This window comes from Anopheles bellator, chromosome 1, assembly GCF_943735745.2.
Source record: "Anopheles bellator chromosome 1, idAnoBellAS_SP24_06.2, whole genome shotgun sequence".
Lineage (NCBI taxonomy): Eukaryota > Metazoa > Arthropoda > Insecta > Diptera > Culicidae > Anopheles > Anopheles bellator.
The window spans coordinates 7,243,354-7,252,963 of record NC_071285.1 but is presented as its reverse complement, the minus strand read 5'-3'; positions in this window follow the sequence as shown (position 1 = coordinate 7,252,963).

Sequence of the window (9,610 nt, the reverse complement as noted above, 5' to 3'; positions counted from 1 at the left end):
TTTTTTCGGCCCGATTCGGAATTCCCCGATCCCCGGAAGGCAGGCGGGCTAATTTTTTATGCAGAATTACACCAGTTTGATGGAGGAGTTTCGGCGGTTTCCGCCGCGTTCCTTAATACTTCTGGGGATTCGCCTGGGGGAGGGAAAGAAAGAAAAACAAGTTCATTAACGATTGATGATGATGATGACGGTGGTGGTAATGTAGTTTGGCAGACGAGGCCATTTTATGCGTCGACAACTCACCGACCGTCCGATGGCCAAAAAACCGACACAACAAGCTATCGGCTATTAGTTTATGATCGCTGCAGGGGCGCGCGCGCGCGCTGGATAATAATAATATTGACTGGCTGACTCCCGGGCAAGGTGCTGGTGTCCCCGGCGCTGTATGTCGAGGAAATAGCTGGACGGAAGAGATCCGGAAGGAGAGAAAAATGGTTCGCGATTAGTTTTCCTCTGGCGATGGTGTCCTGGTGCTTGGGGCTTGTGTGAAGCAAATGGTGATGGCGCATACATAACACACGGCTGATCTAAATCATAAAATTTACGCCCTGGAGCTTTGCTTTGATGGCCGTCGGGGCTGATCAGTCGTCGGTTGCCGGGGACGATGCCCGGGAGAAGAGTGATAAAGCGAAGAAGTTCCATTTCCGCGCAGCGATGGCACTGACGACGGCCACGGTGACACCTATAAATAGCCTGTGGACAGGACCTAGCTCCACACCGAACCTGACATTTAACCCATTTCGCCCCTGGAACGAAGCGGCGCGAGGTGTAAACCCATTCAACCTGTCAGCGCCAAACACGCCCAAGGTTTGTAGACAAACACATACACGGATTGTGAAAAGTGAGGTTTCCCACGATGGGAAACTATTCCACCCCCCTCCCCCGGCCTTGGGACCCCACACATACAGAGACACACATGCGGGTGCGGTTCTTGTCACCTGAGCTGCTGGATCGGTGGCTAGTGTGACCCCGTGAAGGGGAGAGCTTTGCAAAGGGGCGAAGGAAAAGAATAAATGCCCCCCGCCGGCTATCCGACAGAAATGGGGATCCATTTGCATTCCTTTCTTCGTCACCCCAGGCCGTCCGGGCCAGCCCGCTTCCCCTTTAATCCCTCCATTCGATGACCCGTAACGATGGCGAACGATCCTCTTCTCCGAGGATGGCCCCGGAAAATCTCCGTATCCCAGGCCCGGGAGGGTTGTTATTTTCCGATTCGCGTCGTTATTTTGTGACCCGTGGCCCCCCCTTCTGTCACTGACCGCCGTCTACCGTAACGCAATTTATTAACCCAGGTTTTTTTTTCCCCGGTTCTCTGTCGCTTCAAAGGCTCCGTTTTCTTCGGAAGGACAGTCGGACGGCGGGGTGATGTCCTTTTTCTCAATTTGTGGGAGGATTTCCTTCAAAGACCCTGCTTAAAACGGGCCACTATCTCTCTCTCTCAGTCTGTCTCTCTGTCCCGTTGGCCCAAGAACCGGAACCGGGGCACAGAAACAAATGACGGTACGTAATCCGAATTTAATCGGCATGTTGTTAACTAACTGCCTTTGCCTAGCGTCACTCTACCGGAACCCTCTCCCCATCTCTCTCTCTCTCTCTCTCTCTCTCTCTCCCCATCTCTCTCTCTCTCTCTCTCTCTCTCTCTCTCTGTGTCGGGTTGGTGTTCAATTTATATTTATTGCCATTTCGGTGTGCACGATATTGGCACCTACAAAAAGTAATGGAGGGCACCACGCCGACAACTACAGCAAGTCCCATAAACGATGAAGTGCGCCACATAAAAGCCACCCCATAATGGGACCCCCCCCGGCAGAAAAAGCGCAGACCACCAGAAAGTCAAACGAAGTCACTCTCCCTAGTTCGAAGACTCTCAATCTCTCGCTCGCTCGGTGGAAAACTTTCGCCGATGGATCAGCAAAACCCCCGGACGCCGGGCCGGAAGTCCGGGAAGTCGGCAGCGAACAAACTCGACCCGGAACACGGAAGTTGATCAACGCGCGCGCTGTGGGCACAAAAAGCATGGGACGGAACATGCCAACATTGCGCACACACAAGCACACGGGCAGGCACACCACAAGTGCATCAGTTAACGATAAGTAGTTTTCGCCCTCGACAAAACCTCGACGACGTTCCTGCCTGCTCGGTAGCTCAGGCTGTGACCTCGGGCAGTCGCGGAAGAGGTTCGGTCGGTCGTCGGCGCACCCAACACACACACACTAATCATAAGATAGATGGTTGGCCGTTAGCCGTGCTGGTGCTAGCGGAACGTCAAGAACGTCGCAGCAATCAGCAGTCGGTCCGTCTCCGGCAGGCAGCCAAACATATTAAAACTTGCTCCTCGCTCCTTAACGAACTGTTATGTCAGCTGACAGCTTGTGAGGGGTCTTTGAAACTTTGCACTGGGGGCTGGCGGTGTCATTAGCGCCAACTGATTGTAATTTATGGTAAAAGGCATGACGGGGTTCACGGCAATCGGTGCACTTTTATCTAATCGACTTCTAATCAACGCCACCGACTCAGGACCCCCTGGATTTGATTCGCGTTCAATCGTCCTAAAAGTCACACGCAGCGGAGGGCTACGGGCCAATCAACGGGACTCAAACGATCACTCAAACGTTCACTCGAGCTGGATGAACTCTTTCTGTCGATTGATCGAGTTCTCATGGCATTCGCCGTGCCAAGATAGTGATATTTTTGTGATATAAAATTAAGATAGTGATATAAAATACAGTGATTGTTCCTTTCAGTTCCTTCACCGTCACTGTCGCTATCGGAAACGTAGTACGCGGAAATCATCCTCAAGATTTCAGAAATATAATAGGAAGAGATGCTTACAAAATGCACCAGAATGACAGTTCGTACTCAAAGAGCTTTGACAAGCTTTCACGTTTAAGCTTTTAGCTTCGGAGCTTGCGTTGAGTTGGAGGAGCGTGAGTTGAGTTTGCCATTCAAGTTTGAGTAGCCAAGTGATTGAGTTTCATGGTTGGAGGGGGGGATAATCAGGCGTAAAGCTGCTTGATAGGAGGCTCAATTTAGCCTATTATTGACGAGCGCATGTTCTCCTGTTACTTTTACAGAACCTATCTTTGTGATGCCGTCGCTTCGTAGCAACAAAGCGCCCGATGGCTCGATAGGAAACATTCCACAATTCGCTCCATTATTGCTCCACCCGAGAGTCATGCAAGCCCTGGGCATGGCAGAAAAGCCTTACCGGGACAAAGACCTCGATCGAGGCGGGCTTCCGGGAAAGCTGTATCACTCACACTCGATGTGGTTTCGCATCAAAGGCGCAAGCTTCCGGAATGTGGTTTGATTTTCATACCCCGAACCCCGGGTCCCGGTCCCGGTTCCCTCCGGTCGTTGCCTGGCGCTTGCCTAAAGTGATTCAATTGATGGAATAATCTAAATCTAGTCCCCGCGTAATGTCCTTATCTGGTCACCACTCGAAACGAACGTCCACTCGGCGAGTGACGGTTTGTGTGGACTTTCTTTTTCACCCCGAGAGACAAAGACCGAAACGGAAAACAAACTTTGCGCCTATCAGGCTGGCCCCGCTGGCCGTATCCACCATTTATCCTTAGAAACGGTCGCTTTATCTGCCGTTTATCGTAACGCACACACGGGCGGACAGTCAAGTTTGCCCCCAAGTTTGCCCGGGAACCCCCGGGGTCGGTCGGAGCAGGTTCAAAATCGGAGAGACGAACTTTTTGACACGGCCAAATGGTCCCCACCCGACCCGGAACTCATCCATTCGCTGGGGCTAGGTGGGAACGGCATTCCAATTGAATCAAAAGTTTTGCAGCTGGCCATCAATGTGGGACAAACGGCAATAAAACTCGAGTGGCCGTTGGCACTGTAGGCTGTGGGGGGGCCACCGGGACACGGTTAATGTAATGGGCATGTCATGAACTGCGTCGAAGGCGTTGGCCTTGTCGGGATGGCATCATAAATACGGTGAGCTATAATTATGTGTAACTGTGCACGAATAGAGGCCACTCCGACGACGTGTGACAAAACGGTCCGTCCGAAGGCTCATGATGGCCGTCGACTTGGCAGAGTGAAGTCGGCCTGCGCCACAAACTGTCACATCTGCAGCTAACGAGGTCGAGGGACCTGCGCCGGACTTTGCCGGCGAAAGTTTAGTGCCGTACGAGTAATTAAGCCCGCTTACGGAGAGGGCCGAAAGAAAAGAGCTCGACACACCCGTCCGTCCGCCCCGCCAAGATGGCCGATGGCTGTGACGGCTGTGTGTGCAGTGTGTATCCGGACTAACGCCTTCGATGGAGAGTCGACAAATGTGTCAAGTAGCCCCGTCAGCCCCGACACCGGCTTTGCCGGGCCCGGAACAGCTCCATAGATGCCTCGGTCTCGGTCCAGATCTTCGCCACCCTGACGAGGGCGGGAGGCTTATCAGGAGAGTCTTGTGTGTCGTGTGTTGTCACTTTGCTCGTGTATCGGGGCTTGATCCGCTTAACACCACCACCACCACGTGACGTGGATGGATGGCATACAACCACCCGCACGCACGTGTTGGTGTGACTGTGGTAAAAAGTCAATCTGCGACGTGCCCGGAATGGATCGATTTTTAATAAGCTGTCAACGGGAGGCAAGCTCCACTCCACTTGGTGCAGCACTTGGGGGTCGGGTCTCCGTGGTCGAGTTAAGCTGTCACGAGTGTGCCAACTACCCGGTCCCGGCTCTCCCCCGAAAAAGAGGGGCCCAGTTTGTTCTCCGACACAACTTTAGATTATTAGATTGTGTTCCCGGGTTCCCGTGTCCTTTTTTTGCCTTTCGTTCGTTCGTTCGGCAAATGGCATTGTTGGGGGCCCTCGTTGAGAAACAATTTCATCTTCGCCAAACAGGACTCACTGCAGGCTCAGGTCCCGAGGACCGTGGGGCTTGTGCTGTGGCGTGGCTTCAGGTGTGTCCTTCTTCTGTGGGTCGCAGGATACACAAACCAAACCTCGCAGGTTTTTTCTTTCTTCTGTTGGCCGGCGACACCACCGGGCCAGATACCAGTCTCACATCCTCCGTAGGGCAGGTTTGCCGCACTCGGTGGCGCACCGGGAAAAAGGATTTTCAATTAGGACGAGTCGCCCGAGGCCCGAGGCCGATGTTTGCCGAGCGCGCGTTTGTGGCGCGTTTTGAATGATGATGTTTCGATTCGGGTCGTCGTCTCGGTGTGTGCGTGTGTTGCGCGGCCAATTTACGTCGTGTGCCAGCCGCCTCCGACAGGACATAATCTCATTTGAAATGCTGCAGCACCAGCACCGCACTGTCGTATCGCTTTAGCGGAATTGGATCAAAGAGCCAATAAGCCTTTAGGTGAGCTTCGTTAATGAGAAAAATCAATCGGAGTCGGGTGTCGGGTGGCGCTCTGCTTGAGATGGATTGGTTTTGGTGCATAAGAAACGTCACGCAGACACTCTTGATGGAGCATAAGCTCCGGGATTGATTATTTGTCAATCGGGGAGGCCGACCGATCGACCGACGTACACCTTTTGCGGTGGCAATCCGGACGATCCGGGGAGGTGTTTTGTGACACGTTTCGCTTGGCCCCGTTCTCGTTCGCCGGGGGATTAGGGCTCGGCCAGCGGGAAGCAGGGTATTACTGCCGCGAATGCGGTGCCCACCGTAATGAGTCATGATCCTGATAGTTTAACGGCCGGATAATGTCGCGTTCTATTCAATGCTCTAGACTTTTTCTTCGGACTGTACGTTGCTTTGGTGTTAACCTTATTCAGTTTAATACAAAAGGAATTGATGGGCTCTGCTATGTTTAAGCGCTTTGGCATCGTGTCCTTAATGCATTCTGGTAATTATGTTGCACTAATTGAAAGCAATTAATCCTAGCGATACACGTGTCCCGGTTCCAAGTGGTCATCTGATTGTGGGAAGCAAATTAAAATAATACTTCCAGAATCATATTGAAACATTAATGTTAAGACGTTACGTTTCCGATGAACTTAATTTAATGCATAACGCAATCGTTCAACTGAAGCTTTTCTCGCGTATATTTACTAAGCTCATTTTACACAATGAACTACACTGCTTTTCATAATGATAACCTCACCCGTTTTTTTTTTTGAGACTGTTCAGACTGACTACTTTTTACATTTTTGATCAAATTAGCCAATTGACTACAGGAAATATGCGAGACTGTTGAGATGAAAAAATTCAGCTACTTGGCAATTCAACTACTGTTAGTAGGACTGGACTAGGATTGACTTTTACAAGTGAGGCTATCATTTTGAAAGAGGAGTTTTATCGTTTTTTGGCTCGCTAAGTCAAAATAATTTTTATTTCGGAAAAGCAAACAATGGATATTATTTCTTTTGCAAAACTAATTGATTCTTCATCTACGAAAAATAGTCAGTCTGAACAGTCTGAAAAAAATGGGTGAGGCTATCATGTTGAAAAGCAACGAGACTCTGGTGATTGATAAATGAAGAAAGGATACAAAGTTACCTCAAATAACCCTCCAAAAACTTCATTACTTGCTCTGCCACTCTATCCAATCAGGGGCGAATCTAATTCGGGCGATGGTTCGTGGCATAATTCATTCACGTCCTCTGTTCATTTTTATTATCCCATCCCGACAGAAAGGACGTCCGTACGGACGTAATGCAAAGTGTTGTGCTGTTCCAAAAATTAACTTCTCAACAACGGCAGCCCGACAACTTCATAAGCGTGGACCCGCGAAGCTCAAAGGATCAGCAACAAAAACGCACGGTCGTTGTGTAATGATATTGCGAGAGTGATAGATTAACACACTTGAGAAAACACTGAACACACGCGTGGCACCGGCACGGCACGAATCGGATCGCAGGCAGAGCAAACGGAACCACTCGGCGGAAAGGTAAACTTTTTTCCGTCTCGTGAAAATTCCACCAACAAACGACGGAGCCTCGAAGCTCAGGTCCGCGTATATTTATGGCTCGCTCTCTTTCTCTCTCTACTCATCTTTCGTCATTGTGTCAGAGTGTGTGCATGTGTGAGCCACTCGTGCCCACGTCACGGCCACCGTCACGGACTCTGGGCCGCGGTGACAGCCAGCTCCACTTTAGCTGTCGCCGTTGGAAAGAAGTGGCGAACGTCGTAGGAAAAGCAGATGGAAAACTGCAGCAGCAGAAAAACCCGGGCGTCCGGGCTGCGGCTCCCCGGCAGCATAAGTGTTCTCCATAATCATTCTCAGCGCGCAATGGCGGATTGCGGTGAAGTGCATTTTTGCCCGGCTCCTTACAGCCTTGCGCGAACCGGGGCTTCTGTCAGGGCTCGAGTGCCTTCAAACGCTCGAGTGGCCACCACTCGAGAGATCGCGAGAGAGCGAGAGAGAGAGAGAGGGGGGACCGAGGGCCATGTGTCTGGCAGCCCTTAAGCAGCCTTGAAGCCTGCGACAAGGGAATCGTGTCACTGCGAAGTTGCCGGGTCGGGTATTGCGCGGCGCACACGGCGAAACAAGGATGTTGATCCAAGGTGTACCGTCGCGTTAAGAGGGCGCCACCGGAGCATGGATTTTAGCGCCTCCAAGGATGATCTATCGGTGGAGCACAAAAACAGGAGTCGGATTATTATTGTTTCATTGCGGCCAATCAACGGAAAAAGAAAAACCGGGACCGGGATCGGGAAAGGAACGACCGCCCGGATCCTCCGAAGTTCAAGCGACACACGCATCCTCATCATGACACAGCACGCGCCCTTTCGAATTGTTCCGCAGAGCACCACGACCCGACGGGGGGCCGAGGTGTGAACCACCCAACCACTCGCTTCGGGACGGGGGTCAGGACGGGGATTTACGGCCGTAACGTGCCGTCCGTGAAGCGGATGAATTCCCAACGCTTCCAACGGGGACTTGTTGAAGGACCCGGCCCGAAAACGACTCCTCGGGCACGCATGTGCCCGTGTGCGTCCCGAATGACATCCTAATGACGTTCGGGGCGGTCTCCGTCATCGTGGTAAATTGAAATAATTTGATTTATTCGAACCGGTCGAGATCAGTGGAATTTTGGGACCAAGTTGGGGACGCTTTTCGTGAGGGCCATCGCTACTGCGTCGGGTTTTCCACGAATAATGATTGTTATGATATTTTTCAACAATTCAAAACTGAAGCCAGGAAGCCAGGATGTTCCGGTAGGACTGTGGCGCAATCAACAAATGGGACCAAAATATGAAAACATCATTGGGACGTCGAGGATTCGAATCCGTTGAGTTCGCGCTGAACGAACCCCAAGATCGATGATCATTTCTTTAGACGGAAAGCAGTCGTAAGGAGGAAGTGTCCGCCAAATGGGTGCTTGGGGGTAACCTCACCCGGAAGCATCTTCCTTCTCCGTCAACCCTCGTATCCATAATTAACGAAAGCCACGCACGGCAGGACAGGACCCAACAAAGTCCCTAACAAGCCCGTTGAATCAACAACCCCGGCCCCGGAAAGCCAAGGACCGGACAGGGTGGTACGTTTGCTTGTCAACTATCAGTGCGTGTCATAAAAGTGTCGCAATAGTCCGCTACGGGTGGACGCGCGGCCCGCCGTGTACTCTCTCTCCTGCACATTGGACCATTACACTGGGCCTCTGGTCGCAAGTCGTAAAGGCGCCACCGTCGGCCACACGGCCCAGGGAGAGATTGGCATCATAAACAGGGCCACCACCGGCACGGTCGGCACGGTTGTCACCCCGGCGCGGGCCACGCGAACCATAAAAGAAGGTGTAAACATGACACCTTGCACCATAATGTTTGTCGTCCGACGGTGCAACAGATGCCCCCGGCCACGAGGCTAAATTATGTGTTTTATTTTCCGACATTACTGCGGGCCGGAGCGGACCGTGCGGGCCGTGCAATAAATTGCGCCTTCAAGTGGCTTTAACTGGAATGAATATTCCAATTTTCAGTTTTCACCCTGGCCCCCGGGGCGTTTGATTTTTATTCGTGACAATCCGGTGTTTGGCCGGGACGGAAAGAATAAAATCAAACGTTGGCCACTTTCTTCGCACGGCGAATCAAACGCCATTTAAAGTTCATCATTGGCTGGCGCCATAAATCCTGCAGCACTGCAGCAGCAGCAGCAGCAGCACCAGTGTCCATCCAGAGGCCATTTGTCGTGTCGGGAGGGGTTTTCGAAACCACTTTCAATCGCGAATGGGGCCATAAGTCACGGGCTAGAACGGGTACTACTTACAATCACAGCAGCACCAGTACCAGCAGCAGCAGGTAGCTTAGGGGTCCGAAATTTATTGCCCATCAGCGGGAGGATTTGCTCGCTGGCAGAAAAAAAAAACGAAATGGGTCCCCAAAAAGGGATTTCGAAAACTAACGCCCGCCGAGTGGTTGGCAAAAAAACGCTCGTTTGAGTTATTTAGATACCGATCCGTTTGAATGCATTTTTATGCTCCCCGGCGGATGGAGAGTGACCGTCCGTGGCCAGAGTGGCGGGAGAAAAAAAAACGGGTTCGGAAATCCGTGCTCTTTTTGTAACACATGATTTAAAACAAACGCTTTCGGATTTGCCGTTCCGCGGTACAAATTGTGTCGCTTTCGGTTATGTTTATGCTCGAGTTCATCGAGAAAAATCGATAAACCGAGAGATCGAATACCGATTCGAAACCAAATCGTA